Below are 21,644 nucleotides of genomic sequence, written 5' to 3' on the forward strand. Positions count from 1 at the left end.
GTTCTTCATGGGAGAGTAGAGAGTGCACCAGCAAGCATGTGAGGGCCACAGGTGCATGTGGCCACCCCTTCCAGGGAGTGGGTCTGTCCCCAATGAAGTGTGCGTCTTTGGTGGAAAAAGGGGAGCAGATTACAGGACATTCCATTTTGGTGGCTTTCTCTTTTAGGTGAAGGTGGAGAGTCTTGAAGCATAGCAGCATAGTGACTGTAACGTTGTGAGTACCCATTCTGGGAAGGTTTTTGTGGCAGGGAGTTTCTTTGAGAAAGACAGAATAGAAATGTATTCTTCAAGAGACCTACTGAGTACCAGTGTTACAGTGGGCATCTAAGCACTAGACGTTATAGTAGATGTTTATTATTTGGAGACTTGCCTTAAGCTACACTGTTGGAAATGCCTTTTTTATGGCAACAAGTAGAGATGAGCGAATTATTCAAAAATTCGGTTTGGCTGATTCGCCGAATTCGCTGAATAAATTTGCTTCGAGCCGAATATATTCGCTGCGAATTTAACTTATAAAAAGGGTGTTTCTAGGCTTCAGAGAGCCTTTATATTAGTGCAGAACACTGTACCTTTAATTTAAATGCCCTTGGAGTCTGCTGGGGAAGAGAAATAATACTGTCAGTCAGTATGACATGCAGATGAGTGCCGTCGATCTTAGAATCACCGCACACTTCACTCATTTGGGCAGTCACGGGGCCAAAACCAGAGTGTGGAGCCACAGTGTGGCGGTGGAGGCAGCAGCAATGGGAGGCCATACAGCACCCTATGACAAAATGGAACCCACCAGCAGTGTGAGGAGACCTGAAAGTGGCACATGGCAGAGTGTGGCGATGGAGACAGCAGCAATGGGAGGCCGTACAGGGACCCATGACACACTCTGGACCTGGCAGCAGCATGAGGAGGCGGTACAGGGGCCCATGACAGATTACGGGCCTGGCAGCAGCATGAGGAGTCGGTACGGGGGCCCATGGCAGATTACGGGCCTGGCAGCAGCATGAGGAGGCGGTACAGGGGCCCATGGCAGAGTGGCGGAGCGTAAGCAGCTAAAATTGAAGGCCATACAGAGGCCTATGTTAAAAAGTCCCCCCAGCAGCAGCGTGGTGAGACGACTATCAAGAGTCCAATGGCAGAGTGGCGGAGCAGAAGCAGCTTCAATTGAAGGCCATACACAGGCCTAGGTTTAAAAGTCCCTCACAGTTAATTCCAATAACGAACTCTACTCCTCCGTGCAATCTACTTACGAGACCCTGGGCAGGTCTGGGTCCAATTTGTGGTAGAGACTGGTTTTGTTCAGCCATGCTTGAGCGAGTAATAACAGGTCTGTGCTGCCCTTTGGTGTCTGGCTTAATGCGCACAACACTGAACGTCCCAGCGTTTGTCAACGATTTGCCGTTAAGTGATGCAAACCCGCTTAACCACGTTCATGAGGAGCCGGTACAGGGGGCCATGAATCAGTATGGACCTGGCAGCAGCGTGAGCAGACGACAGAGGCACATGGCGCAGGGTGGCGGTGTAGGCAGCATTATTCTGAAGCCATACACAGGCCTAGGTTAAATAGCGGAAGCCGTCAGCAGCGTGAGCAGACAACAGAGACACATGGCTCAGGGTGGCGGTGGATGCAGCAGTATTCGGAAGCCAAACACAGGCCTCGGTTAAAAAGCGGAAGCCGTCAGCAGCGTGAGCAGACGACAGAGGCACATGGCGCAGGGTGGCGGTGGAGGCAGCAGCAATGGAAGGCCATACAGCACCCTATCACAAAATGGAACCCACCAACAGTGTAAGGAGACCTGAAAGTGGCACATGGCAGAGTCTGGCGATGAAGTCAGCAGCAATGGGAGGCCGTACAGGGACCCATGACACACTCTGGACCTGGCAGCAGCAAGAGGAGGCGGTACAGGGGCCCATGGCAGAGTGGCGAAGCGTAAGCAGCTTAAATTGAAGGCCATACAGAGGCCTATGTTAAAAAGTCCCCCCAGCAGCAGTGTGGGGAGACGACTATCAAGAGTCCAGTGGCAGAGTGGCGGAGCAGAAGCAGCTTTAATTGAAGGCCATACACAGGCCTAGGTTAAAAAGTCCCCCCAGCAGCAGCGTGGGGAGACGACTATCAAGAGTCCAATGGCAGAGTGGCGGAGCGGAAGCAGCTTCAATTGAAGGCCATACACAGGCCTAGGTTAAAAAGTCCCCCCAGCAGCAGTGTGGGGAGACGACTATCAAGAGTCCAATGGCTGAGTGGCGATCCGGGAAGTCAGCGTTGTGATTGCAGATGCAATGCAGAAATTCTACGAAGTAATGCCGTGGGTGCGAAGAAGATCATATACCGTCGTACTTCCATCCATAAGACGGAACAACCTGCGAACCTGGAGCTTTATTGCCCTGACCCGCTGAGCAGCTTCTGGGATACCCAAGAGGCCCATGGCAGAGTGGCGGAGCGTAAGCAGCTTCAATTAAAGGCCATACAGAGGCCTATGTTAAAAAGTCCCCCCAGCAGCAGCGTGGGGAGACGACTATCAAGAGTCCAATGGCAGAGTGGCGGAGCGGAAGCAGCTTCAATTGAAGGCCATACACAGGCCTAGGTTAAAAAGTCCCCCCAGCAGCAGTGTGGGGAGACGACTATCAAGAGTCCAATGGCTGAGTGGCGATCCGGGAAGTCAGCGTTGTGATTGCAGATGCAATGCAGAGATTCTATGAGGTGATGCCGTGGGTGCGAAGAAGATCATATACCGTCGTACTTCCATCCATAAGACGGAACAACCTGCGAACCGGGAGCTTTATTGCCCTGACCCGCTGAGCAGGGTCACACACAGGTCTGTCTCTCTTGAATGACCGGAGGCTAATGGAGAATTCTAAGATGGCCGCGATTTATAGCTCCACCATTACACAGTGCTGGCTGGCTGCTGATTGGCTAATGCGATCACATGTCATGAATGCATTATGGGTCAGCGCGCCTTGTCTGCGCGCCTTCCCAGAGATCCCCGCCCCATCTTCTCTGTCCATTTTCTCCGTCGCCACACATGTCGCCGCCATTTTTGGGAAAATTCGATTCGTGCATCCGAAGTTTGCTAATCTTCGGATTCGTCGCAAATAGAATTTTTCCAAATCTTCGGAACGAATTCCACTTCGTCATGTTCGATTCGCTCATCTCTAGCAACAAGATTGTTTGCTGTTTAACGCAATCTGAACCTGACTAGACAACCTATGTCTGTGCTGGGACAAAAAACAAGTGAGACTGCTAATGGGCTCTGAGGGGAAGAAGAAGTAGACTTGTACAAGAGAAGTAACTGTGATTAATTAACATTCTTGGGTCTCTCATCAGTTGAAGTGGATCTACTGCTCAGAACTGCATGGCTTCACTGGCCTAGTGGAGCTTCTGCCCCTTGTACAGTTTCTGGAGCTACTAGAAATAGAGAGGCCTCTTAAGTCAAGGAATTTCTCTTATGATGCTGAACTGTGTAATAGTGAGCCAAAGATATGACTTGGGTTACTGACCCTCCTATATCTGCAATTTATGGAAAACGTTTGCAAGATTTTGAGGCTTAAAAGAACTTGCTGGGAGAAGTGGTTGCAATTTTGACATATTCCAGGCACTAGGGAAGCCTGACCTCAACCATTTGTTAGCTGTTTGGTGTAGGCATTGTGGCACAAACTGGCTAAACAACCCACCACAAGGGGGTGCTACAGGCATATCTACAAATTGTTTTCAGTTTGTGATGGATTTTGTCTTTATGGCGCAATAGCAATTCACTAATCGTTAACAATATTTCTTTCTCTAAAGAATTTTTTTGTAATATATGTTCAGAACTGATTTTAGCTATGACCTACATAAAAGTGATTGAATACATTTTGCCTTCGTTGTTCATGTTACCAAGACGAATTCTGCACAGTTTTGGGTCACTTGGCAGATGGCAAAGACAGATAAGTGAGTTTACTTTGTATCTCACATACACCTTCAGAGACCTTTTGATTGATGTCTACTACTTGTTTTTAAATATTTCATGATTTCATCCCAGTTCTCTAAGAAAATAAGTCTTAACTCCTGACCTACATTTTCTGAGAATGGCTGAGGTAAGAAAATTCTTAGACTCTACTCTTTCACAATACTAACTGTAAGGGCTAAATACATTTGATATGCAGTCTAGTTCAGATCTGTTACTCTTTCTAGCAGCCCTTTTTGCTTTGCTGGGTGCTCCATGCCATGGGGAACATGGGGACTGAAGTGGCAAAAGTGTTGAAAATTCATTATACCCCATACCCATCATATCCTACCCAGGGCTTTATTTAGTTTAGCATGCTGCACTAGGCAAACTTTAATTATGACACTTTTTTTGTACAAGCTCCACCTCTTGTGTCATGTTATTATTTTAGTAAACATTACTACTAGAATGTCCTATTGTAGGTAACATTTGGTCTAATTTATATGAAAGACCACTATTTAGGTGTGGAGAACACCCAACAATACAAATGAAATCATGATGACTAATCTATAGAGCAAGTCAAAGAACTTTTTCACTTAACTTCCTCTTTGGTCCCTTGCCCCTACAGTTCTGCCAATTGCTTTGTCTAGAGAGGGCCAGAAGAAGTAAAAAAATAAAGTAAAAGGTATCAATTATTTTCAATAAATTTGGAAGCTAGATACTGTTCCTTCTAACCATGTTAACCTAGGCATTTGGCCATGATCAGGGGCGGACTGACCATATGGAAACTGGGGCACTGCCCGAGGGGCCGGGGTCAGTAGGGGGCCCCATGAGATGCGCCTGGTACCTTTTCCATAGGCTTTTTTGAGTTTGGGCAAGGACACAGGGGCCCCATGATCCCCTATTGCCCCATGAGTTGTCAGTCCGCCCCTGGCCATGATCGTCTTATGCTAAATACAGCTTTGCCCCTTACAACATTGAGGTGTAACACCCAAGCCAACGGTTTATGGAATAGCTGCCACCAGGACCAGTGTATCACAATGTTTCCTCATCTTGTTTTTAGGTCTTGAAATAAAAAATATACGCTTAAGCATTTTACCACATACCGTACATACGTGCAAGGCACTTTTTACTCTTTGAGATATAAGGAGTAATGCAACCACAAATATCTATAGAAATGGCCTGAGGTTCGTATAAATGAAATCCAAACCTGGCCATACCACTACAAAAAGCAGTACCATTTTAAAACAATAACTAGCATACTGTGCTCCATACAAGCTCAAACAGATGTGTCAGCCATAACAGTTTGTTAAATGTGACTGTTGGATACTGTGTGGATAACACATCATATAGCTAACCAGCATCAGGCCCCATGTGCTGCTGGCTGCATAGCAGCCACTATACTCTATGGTTCCAGTTAGACCTTGCCTTTTCAGGTGCATATTGCCTGTTTAAAAAATGAGAACATGAGTGAAATATTTATCTCAATTTGCCATAGTGACTGAACTTCCAGGAAACCAGTTATCTGGAATCTCAGTGTCAACATAAAGCATTTCAGGCAAGGGTTTCTAAGGGCCTCACATTTCATGTCACAGTTACCAAGCCCTGCGTGTTAAGTCATACATAGCACATCCATAGGTTGTCTCAGATATGATGAGATATCAAGTTGAATTTATACAGGTGTTCTTGGTATTCCCTTCCTGTACACACCAGCCTAATGTACTGTATGTATTTGTGCAAAATAAGAACTGCATGGATTGCATCAAAGTAACCATAGTCAAAACTACACTAGCAACTAAAAACCTGAAAATGAACAATAGAATTCAATTGGTGGTAGTAGGGAACAAAGGGAAATCTTATCAGTATATGTTAAATGTCTGGTTGTGAATACTAAATACAGATGGATTGCCTCTGCCTGGCGATTCAGCGAATGTAAACTCGAAATATGCTTTGCTGATTAGATTGCCACAGAGTGTTGCCATCATGAGGATAGTTGGTACATCAAATCCAAATATATGGAAAAATTGCAGAGAAAAGCAAACAAATTGATAAGAGGCATGGAGGAGCTCAGCTATAAGGAAAGATTAGCTGAACTGAATTTATTCCTCAACATGTACAAACATATAAGTAGTCCATATAGTGAACGTGGTGTTGAGTTATTCACTTTAAGGTCATCACCAAGGACAAGGGGACACTCTTTACATCTGGAGGAAAACAGATTTAACCTTTGCATACAGAAAGGCTTCTTCACAGTAAGAGCTTTGAAAATATGGAATAGACTCCCACAAGAACTAGTTCTGGCCAGCTCAGTAGATTAGTTTAAGCTGGACTCTTTCCTAAATAGACAAAATATAACTAGACATTAACATTTATAGGTAATAACATCAGAGATTGTTCCAGGAAATATCTGATTGCCCTCTGGGGGATCAGTAAGGGATTTATATTTCCCCCACTGGAGCAAAAATGTACCATGCTTAAGGCTAGGTTCACATCTATGCAGTTCGCATTTGGTCAGTTTTTGCAGTGCTTTTTGCGGTGCGTTTTTGCATGTGTTGCCGCATTTTTGATGGGTTTTGCATTTTGTTTTTCTTCTTCCTAGGCAGATTAAAACGCAAAAAATGCATCAAAAACACACTACGTTTTGCTGCAGTGTTTCCATTGAAGTCTATAGAACCAAAAACGCAACTTTTTGCATTTAAAAAAGTCCCTGACCCTTTCCAAAACACGCATCGGGTGAAAACACGGAGATGTGAACTTGTCCCATAGGAAATCATGTTAAATGGACTGTAGTGCATTTCTGCAAAACGCAAAAGCTGCGGAAAACGCTTAGGTGTGAACCTAGGGTTATACAGGATTTTGTTTCCTTCCTCTGGATCGACTGTGCATAAAGGATTCTATATGTAAAGGTTTTATCTTTATTTATTCTATTTTTTTTTCTATTGGTTGAACTAGATGAACTTGTGTCGTTTTACAACCTGATTAACTATGTAACTATGAACTGTGCATTTGGGAAGTGAACTTGCAAGAGGTCCAAAGGCCTCCCCTTTACCCATTCATGAACAAAGAAATTCACCAGGTGGAATTAATTTGCAAACTGTGGCAAATAATCATGTTGTGATTCTGTGTAGAGCAAACCAGTGTGCTCAACACTAATTGGCATATTATTAAATCAATGTACTAATTTGACATGATCCCTCCCTGCATGGACAGCTTAGCATTACCAGAAATTGGATTGATCTGAGATTGCTTCAGCCTTCGAGGATGATTTTTTTTTAACTTGTTTTATGAAAATCAGATTAAATTCAAACACCAAAACAAAATACAGTATTTTCTGGCATATAAGACTACTTTTTATACTTAAAAATATACCCCAAAAATTGGGATTCGTCTTATACACGGGGTATAAAATGTGAACCTTGAGTCTGTTTGGGTCAGGCTGCCTGGATGTGTGGTAATACTGTACATACAGTATACCGTGCTGAGCCAAGCTGGCTCAAAACAAATGTCCCTATGACAGATTAATCTGTCAGCCTGCTGGATGTGCGGTATATACAGTATACTGCGCTGAGTCAAGTGGTTTCAAAACGTACCGGTACGTCCCTACTGTGATCAGCCCGCTGGATGTGTGTATGTACAGTAGCTGCGGCTACATACAGTATACACTGGGCCAATCACGGCGAGTGATGTATTCTACTAATGAATACAAAGCCTGCTCAGATTGGCTGAGTCAGAGAGGTGGGCTGATGATGTCACAACCTCAGCCAATCCGAGCAGGCTTTGTATTCATTAGTAGAATACATCACTCGCCATGATTGGCCCAGCGTATACTGTATGTAGCCTCAGCTACTGTACATACACACATCCAGCGGTCTGATTACCGTAGGGACGTACCGGTACGTTTTGAAACCGCTTGGCTCAGTATACTGTATATACCACAGTGGTATATACTCAGTATACTGTATATAACACACATACAGCGGGCTGACAGATTAATCTGTCATAGGGACATTTGTTTTGAGCCAGCTTGGCTCAGCGCGGTATACTGTATGTTCATTACTGCACATCCAGCGTGCTGTATATATACTGTATGTAGCCGAAGCTACCGTATTACCGCACATCCAGCGGTAACCATCTGATTTGGAATTTGATCCATATGATGACTGTCTTACAAATGTATCACAAGATGTCATTCATGAACTTATGATGTCAGAGGATGAACATGAGGATTTTGAAGGATTTTAAATACCGGTAAGTCATAACCATTTCAATTAAAAAATCTGATGTTTTTAAATGGTGTTGCCTCGGAAGGGGGGCAGTCTTATACGGCGAGTATAGCCCAAAACCTATATTTTAACTGGAAAATTAGGGGGTCGTCTTATATACCCAGTCGCCTTATATGCCGGAAAATACGGTAAACATACATTGAGATATAATGCTATCTGAGAATCCAGCCTCCACACACTAGAGCCTGGTGCTGAGATTTATAAGATTTGTACATATACTGTATACGTTGCATATGTCCAGGCATTCATAGGTTACAAATATTGTATCAATATTACGATGGATCTCTGCCCGTCTTTCTCAAGACTTCTCAAGTTGGACAGAGATCCATCAAAATGTTGAATCAATAAATATTTCAGTTTTGAACTGTCTCTGTTTCAAGGCACATGAGTGCTTCTGAACTGCTTTGGATATGTATGAAGTTTACCTTGGTGAAGCACACCCAGGCATTCACTTTATATATAGAGTGTGTTGGCTACTCTTGGGACTATATATGCCTGTTAGGTTCACAAAGGGTATTCTGATACTGATACTGGTAAAGATCATTATATACATTAAGTCAGTCTTCTTTTGTGCTCCTTTCTAAATCTAATTTCAGAGGAAATGGTTTTATCAGATACAATATTCTTACCTGCTATTTTTATATCTGGCATACAAGAAAGGGCTAAATGTATAGCAATGGGCTTTATACAAATAGAAACTAAGGGAAGGTAAGAGTTCTCAAGTGCAATGATGCAAGTAATGGTAAATTTTGACGTAATAAATTGTCGGAGGTTTGCTCGTAGACTAAACACAGGCAAGCTTCAGTGACTGAGCTTTACTAATATTCTGAATCCAAGCTCCCAACCAAGGTGCCATTATTAGATATGATTATGTACCTTCTGTCTCAGAAAAAAAACTTGATCACTTGGGAAAATGTTTGTTAATTTTCTTTATGGTGAATTTTTTCCTGTTAATGTAAGAAACAACAGAAAGACAAAATGCAAGCAAATCTGGGCTCATAAATCTGATGCTGGTAAGAGGTAACATGGGAGTTCTCTCTGGTAACATGCAGCAACCACTGGAAGTATGTAGACCTCTCTGGTAGCATACAACGTAATGACAATTTGTTGCTGAAAAAAAAAAGGTTGGACATGCAATTGCTTAATTAGAGTATCATGTTTCGGCCAATTTTATCAGGATTTAAATTAAATGAAACCTGTCATTATAGAATATATTGGATGCACTAACTTGAATCATTTCTGAGCCACCAACCTGGAAAAAGTAAAAATACTGTGTAAGAAAGTAAGAGAAAAGTTAGAATTCTTTTTCTACGTACTTGTTCCATATCAGTGATTACAAATATTGAGAAAGATGGTTATCATGATGGCCAGGGAATTAACCTTTTAGGGAGAGCTCAGTTCCTATTTTGCTTTTAGGATATGCTTGAGGTAATTGTAGCAGTATTAGTGCACCTTCAACAAAAACAATTCAGTACTGTCTGTGATACTGGAATTTTCTGGACATGCCTTCGGGCGTACATCCTTCTTTTATGGTAATGCTTGGAAGGTACACCTCAAAAGCTAGTACTGAAAATTTGAGTGTTGGTGCAAATTTAAAAAAAGAATCACAGATAGTATTCAATTGTTTTAATATTTTAGTATATGTTTCTTTTTGGGCATGTTCACACCATAATGCCATGTCCCATGTCATAAAGTTCATTACTGCATAGCAAAACACTGCAGATGTACATCATGGTGAGTTGCAATGCAAAGTTAATTCCCCCTAATGCACACCTGCAATGTGTTGCAATGCACCTGCATTTATAGTGCACTACACTGCACAGATGTGTATACTCTGATTTTTGTGTGTTGAGGTGCTTTGCATTCATTTTGATTTGATGTATTGACTCTCACAATTTGAATGACAATTGCGCGGTCATACAACACTGTACCCAAACTATATTTTTATCATTTTCTTCACACAACTAAAGCTTTCGTTTGGTGGTATTTAATCACCACTGGGGTTTTTTTTTTTGCTATATTAACAAAAAAAGACTGAACATTTTGAAAAAAAACCCACATTTTTCTTTGTTTTTGTTACAAAAGTTTGCAAATAAATAATTGTTCTTCATAAATTTAGGCCAACATGTATTCTGCTACATGTCTTTGGTGAAAATAACCCAAATTAGGATGTATTATTTAGTCTGTAGGAAAGTTATAGAGTTCACAAACTATGGTATAGATCTGAATATTGATCAATCCTGAAGTACTGACAGCCAATCTAATTTCTTGAGGTCCAAGAATGTCAGAATAGTACAGATATCCCCAAATGACCCCTTTTTGCAGAGTAGACAGTCCGACGTACTTCATAAGAGGCATGGCGAGTTTTTTGAAGTTGTAGTTTTTTTGTCATAATTTTTCAGAAAATTATTTTCACAATTTTTTTTTTACATACTGTCACCAGTGCAGTACAGCGTCATCATATAACTGGCATGGTGGTGCTCAGGGACACTGACTGGTGACAGTATGAAGAAAAAAATATATAATTTTTTTTTTTTAATTATTTTTAATTTTTTATTACTTTTTTTTCTTTTTTTTAAGATTTTTTTTCATATTTCACTATGACCAAAGTAGTACAATGTTACCATAGTAACATTGTACTACTTTGGGGAAGTGATCAGTATTTTTTTTTTTTTTTACACAATTTGCTTATAGCAAAGAATTACTTTGCTATAAGCAAGCATTTACCTGAATGACATCAATTCATTCAGGGATTTTTTTTGTGTGCTTAGCTGTGATTTGGCCACGACCAATCACATGACACAGCTGGGCTGTGATTGGCCCAGCTTGTGCATGTGATCGCTATGATCATTCACAGCTAGACACACTAGTCTACAATGGATGGCATGAATGAAGCCATCCATTGTATACAACTGTCATGTGACCTGCTCTGATTGGTCACAGCAGGTCACATGGTACCGGCAACGGGTTCGGTACTCAGATCTGTCATCGGCCGTGTCCGGGGTACACGGCCGATGACAGATCGCGCCGCTGCGCTGCTCTGCAGGCGTGCAAACTGCGCATACCCGAAAGGACGCCATATGGCATCCATCCGGAAAGGTGAAGGTTTTTGCTGGCCGCCATTCAGCCATAGGCCGGGCGGGAAGTGGTTAAAGACTGAAATGTTCTGTGTCTTTTTAGCAGATTCACAGTGCTCAGGGAATCCTGGGTCATGTATTAAATGTTTATTTGTAAAGCAATGATTGTACGATTCAATCCGGGTCTTTTAATTTTATAGGTATAAAAAGGGATCCTAGCATGATGGTACTACATGCAGTAGTAAGTGGCAAGTGTGTCCTATCACTAATAGGCGGCGCACATGTCACGGGCCAGTACAGAGACTGTTATTTAAGGTGGTAGACATCAGTGTTAGTGCGTGCATGGTAAAGTGTATGGTGATAATGTTGCTTGAGAACAAAGGTGTAAAACCTGCAGATATCTACAGAAGACATCAAGCACAGTAGGGTGATGACACACTCAACCATATTTAAATGGTGTAAACGTTTCAAAGATGGCCGTATGGTGGCCCTCAACGCCGGTGTCACTATACCGGAAGTGCTCCAAGCTATCAAATCTTTACGGTCCACCGCCGCCCCAGGTCCCGACGGCTTCTTCGGTCTCTATTATAAGAAATTCTCAGCCCTGTTGGCGCCCTTTTTGGCTGACTATTTTAATGAGTTACGACAGGGCTCCTTGCCCTCTCCAGACGCGCTTAGAGCGTATATCGCCATGATTCCTAAGACGACCAATGATGTACAGGAACCGCAAGCCTTCCGGACCATTTCTCTTCTTAATGAAAACCTGAAGATATTGGGCAAGATCCTTAGTTTTCACATCAATAAATATTTGCGTAGCCTGGTCCACAGGGACCAGGTAGGGTTCGTCCCTGGGAGGCAGGTGGGTGATAACTTTCATAAGGTGGTCCATCTTATACATTTTTTGCAACAGCGGAAAGTCCCAGGGTTCTTACTGTCCTTAGACATATATAAAGCCTTTGATTCTCTAACCTGGGAATATGTGCGGTTTGTGCTGTCTCGTTGGGGTTCTGGGGATTCTATTTTTTCTTGGATTCAAACCTTGTATTCTTCTCCTTCGGCCTCCTTTAAATACGCTGGGTATTTTTCAGATCCCTTTCCTATTGGGTGAGGGATGAGACAGGGTTGCCCCCTGTCCCCAGCGCTCTTTGTCCTGGCGCTTGAGCCGCTGGCTTTAGCGCTACAGACCGATTGCAATGTATCGGGGGGTTCCTTACGTGGGACAGGAGTTCAATCTGAACCTTTTTGTGGACGATGCCCTCCTGACTCTTACTAACCCCCTGACGACGCTTCCTAATTTGCAACAGGTTCTTGAGCGCTTCTCCTTGATTTCGGGTCTCCGTATTAACTTGGATAAGACTGTCGCTCTCAATATTACTTTGGCTTCAGATTTGGTTTCGCGCCTACAATCCCACTTCCCTTACAAATGGGCTTCCTCTTCTCTTGAATACTTAGGCATTTACTTGACCCCCACCTATGACTCCTTGTTTGCTGCAAATTATTATCCATTGCTTAGCTCTCTATCTTCTCTTATGCATTCTTGGCAATTTCCGCACCTGTCTTGGATAGGATGGGTTAATTCGGTGAAAATTACCATCTTGACGAAATTGTTATATTATTTTCGCACACTCCCAGTGCGGGTTCCCCCTCATTTTCTTTGGTTGCTTCAGGCAAAGTTTATGCGCTTTATCTGGGCCGATAAGCACCCCATAGTATCCAGAAATACGCTCTTTGCTCATAGACTCCAGAGTGGTCTTGGGATGCCTAATGTAACTAGGTATTATCAGGCGAGCCAGATTGCCCCGCTGTCTATGTTGTACGCCTCTTCTGACATTCCCCTCTGGGTCCTGTTGGAACTACCTAATTGTGCCCCTATCGCAACGTCGACGCTTCTATGGCTTCCCCCTGCCTTGTGCCCTATGGCACTGAGTCCGATGTTGCTCCATGGCTTACAAGTCTAGGGCTCGGTACGTTACTCCAGTGGCCTGATGTCACCTTTTCTGCCTTTGCTCCCAATTATTAACAACCCTCTTTTCCCACATGGTTTAGATCACCCAGGGGCGTTTTCTTGGTGGGTGACTAATGGTTTTTTGCAGGTGCGACACTTTTTGATTTTTCGGTCCTTCCCCACCTGGAATTCTCTTCGGGAATCCCGGGATGTCCCCCCGGCGGAATTCTTTCGATACTTTCAATTGCAGCACTGGCTGCTCTCGCTGCGGGGCACTTCTGCTTTCCCGTACAAGAAATCTGCCTTTGAACAGCTTTGCCAGCAGCGTCCGGGCGCCCCGGGCCTTATATCCCTTCTTTATGCAGCTCTGAACAGACGCTCCTCGCATACTTCTCTTTCATATGTTGTTCAGTGGGAGCGCGACCTGGGAGTGGCTGTGGATCCGGAGGAATGGAATAAGGCCTGGTCACTCATAGCTAAATGCTCATTTAACACGACCACGCTGGAGGCAGCCTATAAGGTATTGTTTCGTTGGTATTGGGTTCTGGCTCGGTTGGCCCAGGCTAACCCTGCCTGTAGTGATCGATGTTTTCGGGGTTGTGGCCATTGTGGAGATGTACTGCATATCTGGTGGTCATGCCCGAGACTGTTTTGTTTTTGATCTCATGTGTTTGGCCTCCTTTTCACCTTGTTCCATCTCGCCATACGCCGGGAGGCTCGGTATGCCTTGCTTCATTGTCCCATACTGGGCCTCTTGGCTCACCAGCAGAAGTTGGCTTCCTATTTGTTTTTATCGGCCACTAGAACAATTGCTCAGGCCTGGAAGAGTCCGTTTGTCCCTCTTCAGGGGATCGTATGACCACTATGATGCTCAACGAACAGATGTCGAGTATCTGCAACAACTCCCAACGTAAATTTTTGAAAATATGGGAACCGTGGTTGCAATATGCCTTTCCCATGCTCCCCCCGGCTAGTCTGGGGATGTAATGGCGTTCGGTATTGGCGCTCTTGGACCCCTGCTCTTTGGTTTTTTGTTTTTTTTTCTTTTTCTTCCTTTCTCTCTTTCTCTGTTTGTTTTTGGTGTGGCAGTGGACAGCTGCCTTTAGTTGTTATAGTCAGTTACATTAATGTTTTGTAACTTATGTGCCATTGATAGCCCCTGCATGGGCGTACCTTTTGCCCTGTTGGCGTTAGAGCACTGTTTTTTTTTTATTTTGCTTTTTTTTTTTTATCTGTGCAATTGATAGCCCCTGCGTGGGCGTGTTTTGTTGCCTCTGTTTTATACTGTTTAAAAATTTATAAAAACCATTGAAATACAAAGATGGCCGTATGTCTGTCAGTGGCAATCCCGGCCGTGGTGATTCTCAGTCCACAGCAGTCATTCCTCTGAACATTCAGCACATGGAATGCCTGATCATAGATAACTGACACATAACCTGTCATGAAATTGCACAAGAAATTAATCTTTCTGTGAGAACGGTGAACACAATCTTGATTAAGTGAAGCAGGTTGCCTTTGGATGGTTCAGGCATACTGACAAATCTTTCTATGACAAAACTTTCCAGCCAATAGTGAAATGCTGGGATATAGCAGGGGAGTATGTTGAAAAATAAATGCAGTTTCCATTCCTTGGAATTTGTTCTTTTATTATATAAACTCAAAAGTTCCGGTTTGACTTGAACGCCCTTTGTATATATAGTATAAAAAATGTGTATATGTGTATATATATATATATATTTATATATATAGTCATGGCCCAAAATATTGGCCTCCTTGTATTTCTGTCAGATAATACACCACTTCGCCCAGAAAATTGTTGCAATTCCAAATGTTTATTTCTTTTGTTTGTATTGGTATGACACAAAAAAGTGTAGAAACAAAAAACCAAATTAGACTCATTCCATGCAAAACTCCAGAAATGGACTGGACAAAATTATTGGTACCCTCAATTTAATATTTGGTAATACACCCCTTGGAAAAAATAACTGAAATCAAACGCTTCCTCTTCTTTCGCAACTGCTTCAGGTCTCTCTGATTGGAAGGGTTCCTTTTCCCAACTGCTGTTTTTAGATCTCTCCATGGGTGCTCTATGGGATCGAGATCTGGACTCATTGCTGGCCAGTTCAGTACTCTCCAGCACTTTGTCTTAAACCATTTCTGGGTGCTTTTTGCCGTATGCTTTGGGTCATTGTCCTGCTGTAAGACCCAAGACCTCTGATGGAGACCCAACTTTCTGACACTGGGCCCTACATTGCACCCCAGAATTCTTTGGTAGTCTTCAGATTTCATAATGCCATGCACATGGTCAAGACATCCAGTGCCTGAAGCAAGAAAGCACCCCAAAACATCAGTGAACCTCCACCATGTGTGACTGTAGGGACTGTATTCTTTTCTTTAAAGGCCTCATTGCTTTTTCTTAAAACAGTAGAATGATGAGATTTACCAAAAAGCTGTAATTTTGTTAGGTCTGTCCACAGCACATTCTGTCAAAAGATTTTGGCTTCCTCATGTAAGTTTTGGCAGACTGTGTCAACAGTGGGGTCCTCCTGGGTCTCCTACCATAGTGCCTCTTTTCATTCAGATGGCGACATATAGTATGAGCTGACACAGTTGCAACCTGTGCCTGAAGGTCAGCTTGAATTTGTCTGGAAGTTGATTGAGATTCTTTAGCCACCATTCAAACAAGCCTTCGTTGCAATTAGAGATGAGCGAATCGAACCAGGCGAAGTGGAATTCGATTCGAATTTCAGGAAAAATTCGATTCGCGTCGAATCCGAATATTAGCCTACTTCGGGTGCGCGAATCGGATTTTCCCGATCAGCCGGCAAAAGTGTCCCTGCAGAGAGCTCCGCTATTTCTGACAGTTCTCTGACAGTTCCTTCACATGTACAGCGGTTGAAACATTGTATCTATTTGTTTCCATTTAGGATACAGATGTTTTTATTCGGAAACAGATACAATGTTTCAACCGCTGTAAATGTGAAAGTCAGAGAACTGTCAGAAATAGAGGAGCTCTGCAGATACACTTTTTGCCGGTTTGGAATTATTCTTATTTTCATCCTACTTCTTCTTCTTCTTCTTCTTCATCCTCATCCTCAGAAGAAGAAGAAGAGGATGAGGATGAAGAAGAAGAAGAAGTAGGATGAAAATAAGAAGAATTCCAAGCCGGCAAAAAGTGTATCTGCAGAGCTCCTCTAAGTGTATCTGCAGAATAGAGGAGCTCTGCAGATACACTTTTTGCCGGCTTGGAATTCTTCTTATTTTCATCCTACTTCTTCTTCTTCTTCTTCTTCTTCCTCTTCATCCTCATCCTCATCCTCTTCTTCTTCTTCTGAGGATGAGGATGAAGAAGAAGAAGAAGTAGGATGAAAATAAGAAGAATTCCAAGCCGGCAAAAAGTGTATCTGCAGAGCTCCTCTAAGTGTATCTGCAGAATAGAGGAGCTCTGCAGATACACTTTTTGCCGGCTTGGAATTCTTCTTATTTTCATCCTACTTCTTCTTCTTCTTCCTCTTCATCCTCATCCTCTTCTTCTTCTTCTGAGGATGAGGATGAAGAAGAAGAAGAAGAAGAAGTAGGATGAAAATAAGAAGAATTCCAAGCCGGCAAAAAGTGTATCTGCAGAGCTCCTCTATTCTGCAGATACACTTAGAGGAGCTCTGCAGATACACTTTTTGCCGGCTTGGAATTCTTCTTATTTTCATCCTACTTCTTCTTCTTCTTCTTCTTCTTCTTCATCCTCATCCTCATCCTCAGAAGAAGAAGAAGAGGATGAGGATGAGGATGAAGAAGAAGAAGAAGAAGCAGTAGGATGAAAATAAGAAGAATTCCAAGCCGGCAAAAAGTGTATCTGCAGAGCTCCGCTAAGTGTATCTGCAGAGCTCCGCTATTTCTGACAGTTCTGTGACATTCCCTCCATACAGCGGTTGAAACATTGTATCTATTTGTTTCCATTTATGGAAACAAATAGATACAATGTTTCAACTGCTGTATGGAGGGAATGTCACAGAACTGTCAGAAATAGCCTATTTCTGACAGTTCTGTGACATTCACTTCATACAGCGGTTTCAACCGCTGTATGGAGGGAATGTCACAGAACTGTCAGAAATAGCCTATTTCTGACAGTTCTGTGACATTCACTCCATACAGCGGTTGAAACATTGTATCTATTTGTTTCCATAAATGGAAACAAATAGATACAATGTTTCAACCGCTGTATGGAGGGAATGTCACAGAACTGTCAGAAATAGGCTATTTCTGACAGTTCTGTGACATTCCCTCCATACAGGGGTTGAAACATTGTATCTATTTGTTTCCATTTATGGAAACAAATTCCCGCTGTATGGAGTGAATGTCACAGAACTGTCAGAAATAGCCTATTTCTGACAGTTCTGTGACATTCCCTCCATACAGCGGTTTCAACCGCTGTATGGAGGGAATGTCACAGAACTGTCAGAAATAGCCTATTTCTGACAGTTCTATGACATTCCCTCCATACAGCGGGAATTTGTTTCCATAAATGGAAACAAATAGATACAATGTTTCAACCGCTGTATGGAGGGAATGTCACAGAACTGTCAGAAATAGCGGAGCTCTGCAGATACACTTAACGGAGCTCTGCAGATAGATACAGCGGTTGAAACATAGGCTATGTTTCAACCGCTGTATGGAGTGAATGTCAGAGAACTGTCAGAAATAGCCTATTTCTGACAGTTCTCTGACATTCACTCCATACAGCGGTTGAAACATAGCCTATGTTTCAACCGCTGTATCTATCTGCAGAGCTCCGCTAAGTGTATCTGCAGAGCTCCGCTATTTCTGACAGTTCTGTGACATTCCCTCCATACAGCGGTTGAAACCGCTGTATGGAGTGAATGTCACAGAACTGTCAGAAATAGGCTATTTCTGACAGTTCTGTGACATTCCCTCCATACAGCGGTTTCAACCGCTGTATGGAGGGAATGTCACAGAACTGTCAGAAATAGCCTATTTCTGACAGTTCTGTGACATTCACTCCATACAGCGGTTGAAACATTGTATCTATTTGTTTCCATTTATGGAAACAAATAGATACAATGTTTCAACCGCTGTATGGAGGGAATGTCACAGAACTGTCAGAAATAGGCTATTTCTGACAGTTCTGTGACATTCCCTCCATACAGCGGTTGAAACATTGTATCTATTTGTTTCCATTTATGGAAACAAATTCCCGCTGTATGGAGTGAATGTCACAGAACTGTCAGAAATAGCCTATTTCTGACAGTTCTGTGACATTCCCTCCATACAGCGGTTTCAACCGCTGTATGGAGGGAATGTCACAGAACTGTCAGAAATAGCCTATTTCTGACAGTTCTATGACATTCCCTCCATACAGCGGGAATTTGTTTCCATAAATGGAAACAAATAGATACAATGTTTCAACCGCTGTATGGAGGGAATGTCACAGAACTGTCAGAAATAGCGGAGCTCTGCAGATACACTTAGCGGAGCTCTGCAGATAGATACAGCGGTTGAAACATAGGCTATGTTTCAACCGCTGTATGGAGTGAATGTCAGAGAACTGTCAGAAATAGCCTATTTCTGACAGTTCTCTGACATTCACTCCATACAGCGGTTGAAACATAGCCTATGTTTCAACCGCTGTATCTATCTGCAGAGCTCCGCTAAGTGTATCTGCAGAGCTCCGCTATTTCTGACAGTTCTGTGACATTCCCTCCATACAGCGGTTGAAACATTGTATCTATTTGTTTCCTTCTCCTTCTTCTCATCCTTCTCCTTCTTCTCATCCTTCTCCTTCTCCTTCTTCTCATCCTTCTTCTCATCCTTCTTCTCATCCTTCTACTTCTTCTCATCCTTCTCCTTCTTCTCATCCTTCTCCTTCTTCTCATCCTTCTTCTTCTCCTTCTTCTCATCCTTCTCCTTCTCCTTCTTCTCATCCTTCTCCTTCTTCTCATCCTTCTCCTTCTCCTTCTTCTCATCCTTCTCCTTCTCCTTCTTCTCATCCTTCTCCATCTTCTCATCCTTCTCCTTCTCCTTCTTCTCATCCTTCTCCTTCTCCTTCTCCTTCTTCTCATCCTTCTCCTTCTTCTCATCCTTCTTCTCATCCTTCTTCTTCTTCTCATCCTTCTCCTTCTTCTCATCCTTCTTCTTCTTCTCATCCTTCTTCTTCTCATCCTTCTCCTTCTTCTCATCCTTCTTCTCATCCTTCTCCTTCTTCTCATCCTTCTTCTCATCCTTCTCCTTCTTCTCATCCTTCTCCTTCTTCTCATCCTTCTCCTTCTTCTCATCCTTCTCCTTCTTCTCATCCTTCTCCTTCTCCTTCTTCTCATCCTTCTCCTTCTCCATCTTCTCATCCTTCTCCTTCTCCTTCTTCTCATCCTTCTCCTTCTCCTTCTCCTTCTTCTCATCCTTCTCCTTCTTCTCATCCTTCTCCTTCTTCTCATCCTTCTCCTTCTCCTTCTTCTCATCCTTCTCCTTCTCCTTCTTCTCATCCTTCTCCTTCTCCTTCTTCTCATCCTTCTCCTTCTCCTTGTCCTTCCTTATCTCCAAGGGCATTTAAATTAAAGGTACAGTGTTCTGCACTAATTTAAAGGCTCTCTGAAGCCTAGAAACCCTTTTAATAAGTTAAATTCGTAGCGAATTAATTCGCATCGAATCAAATTTCTTCCTCAAATTCGGCGAATCAGCCGAATCGAATTTTTGAATAATTCGCTCATCTCTAGTTGCAATCTTGGATCAACTTTTCTCTTTCATCCATGTCCAGGGAGATTAGCTACAGTGCCAAACGTCTTGACTATGTTGCGCACAGTGGACACAGGACCATTAAGATCTCTGGAGATGGACTTGTACCTTGAGATTGTCCATGCTTTTCCACAATTTATGTACTCAAATCCTCAGACAATTCTCTGCTGCTCTTTCTCTTCTCCATGCTACATGTGGCACACAGAGACATACAACAGAAAGGTTGAGTCCATTTTTTACCATTTTAACTGGTTGCAGGTGTGATTTCTATTTTGTCAGCACCTGTTAATTGATGCAGATGAGTTTTATTACAACTTACAGGAGCATCACAAACTCGGAATGCAATTATTTCTTCCAATTTTGAGAAGGTGCCCATAATTTTGTCCAGTCTATTTTTTGCATTTTGCGTGGAATGTGTCAAATTTGGCTTTCTGTTACTCCACTTTTTTGTGTCAGAGCAATACAAACAAAAGAAATAAACATGTGAACACCTAAGCATTTGTAATTGCAACAATTGTCTGGGTGAAGTGGTGCAGTATCTGACGGAAATGCAAGGTGCCTCTATATATATATATATCAGGAGTTTAAAACATATAAAGTTAAAAGCAAAAATACTATAATAAGACCCATAACCAATATAATATAATTTCCCTTAATTGCCAAGGAGGGGGGGGGGGAGATTGCAAGTAACTCAAGAATATCACCACCAGATTCCCATGATAGTAGAGAAGTTAATTGGTGCTTTAACCTGCTGGCGTCCACCTCCAGTTGGATTTCTTGGGTACTGGGATCTAGGCCGACCTCACCTACAAGCTTCATAATAGTTCTGTGGGTATCAAGTGGAGTTTATTTTTAATTTCTCCAGTCTATGCAATGCGACCTGAAGAAAACTGAAACATCAAAGTCAAATGCACCAAATCAATTATCATTATTTTATGCTTGTAATAGTATAAAAGAATAATATTTTAAATGATGTAAGATGAAATGGTCCCAAGCTGGCATTGTAGCCACGTTCAGCATTATAGGCTGTCATGGATTGTGTATAGGTAGTAAGGTAACCTCAGCCACAGCCTCAGATCTTGGCTCAGTGGGATACTTATTAAGTTAAAAATAAATCTGGCTAGCCCATGGTCCATTTGTTATGACCTTCAACTACAGGATATAGCAAATGAATTGATTTCTTGATGGGAAGTATCCTCCGAGAGTAGACGGATTGTAGTTTGATATTCCCTGTTTAACAAAGATGATTCAATCATATGAATTCCTGGAAACCTCCGCACAGCCACAGACAGAGATGGCTTTACCAAGATACATTTAAAAAAAAAAATGTAAAGTAGATTTTGTCCAGAAATGTTATTTCAGATAGTGAAGTGGACAAACTGCAAATTAAATTATATATAGGGCAAGAATTACTTCTCAGAGGTCTATAGGCCCAGAAACTCTGGTGCCATAAGCTGAATCCATATACCTAAATTATGCCTGATATTGTGCTGCTTACAACATTTTTTTTTTTTTTAGAAGAGCCATTTCATACTGTCCACACACTAAACTACAGTGTTTAGTTTGTTGGAAGTGCTCTGTTCTGGCTGCAGTGAACCAGGATTAGGTGGTGGTGTGATGTACATTTTACCACTCCCTTTTTTTTTCTTTTTTTTTTGTATGAACTTTATTTGAAGTGCACAAAAGT

At 42.4% G+C, this 21,644-nt stretch overlaps 1 protein-coding gene across 1 annotated transcript in view; it reads left to right on the plus strand.

The window, feature by feature from the left end:
- STARD13 (StAR related lipid transfer domain containing 13) overlaps positions 1-21,644 on the plus strand; it is a 411,711-nt gene that overhangs the window by 125,968 nt on the left and 264,099 nt on the right. The window lies entirely within an intron of this gene.

The sequence above is a fragment of the Staurois parvus genome, unplaced genomic scaffold (assembly GCF_062004578.1).
Source record: "Staurois parvus isolate SC_StPar_1 unplaced genomic scaffold, SC_StPar_1.0 ptg000544l, whole genome shotgun sequence".
NCBI lineage: Eukaryota > Metazoa > Chordata > Amphibia > Anura > Ranidae > Staurois > Staurois parvus.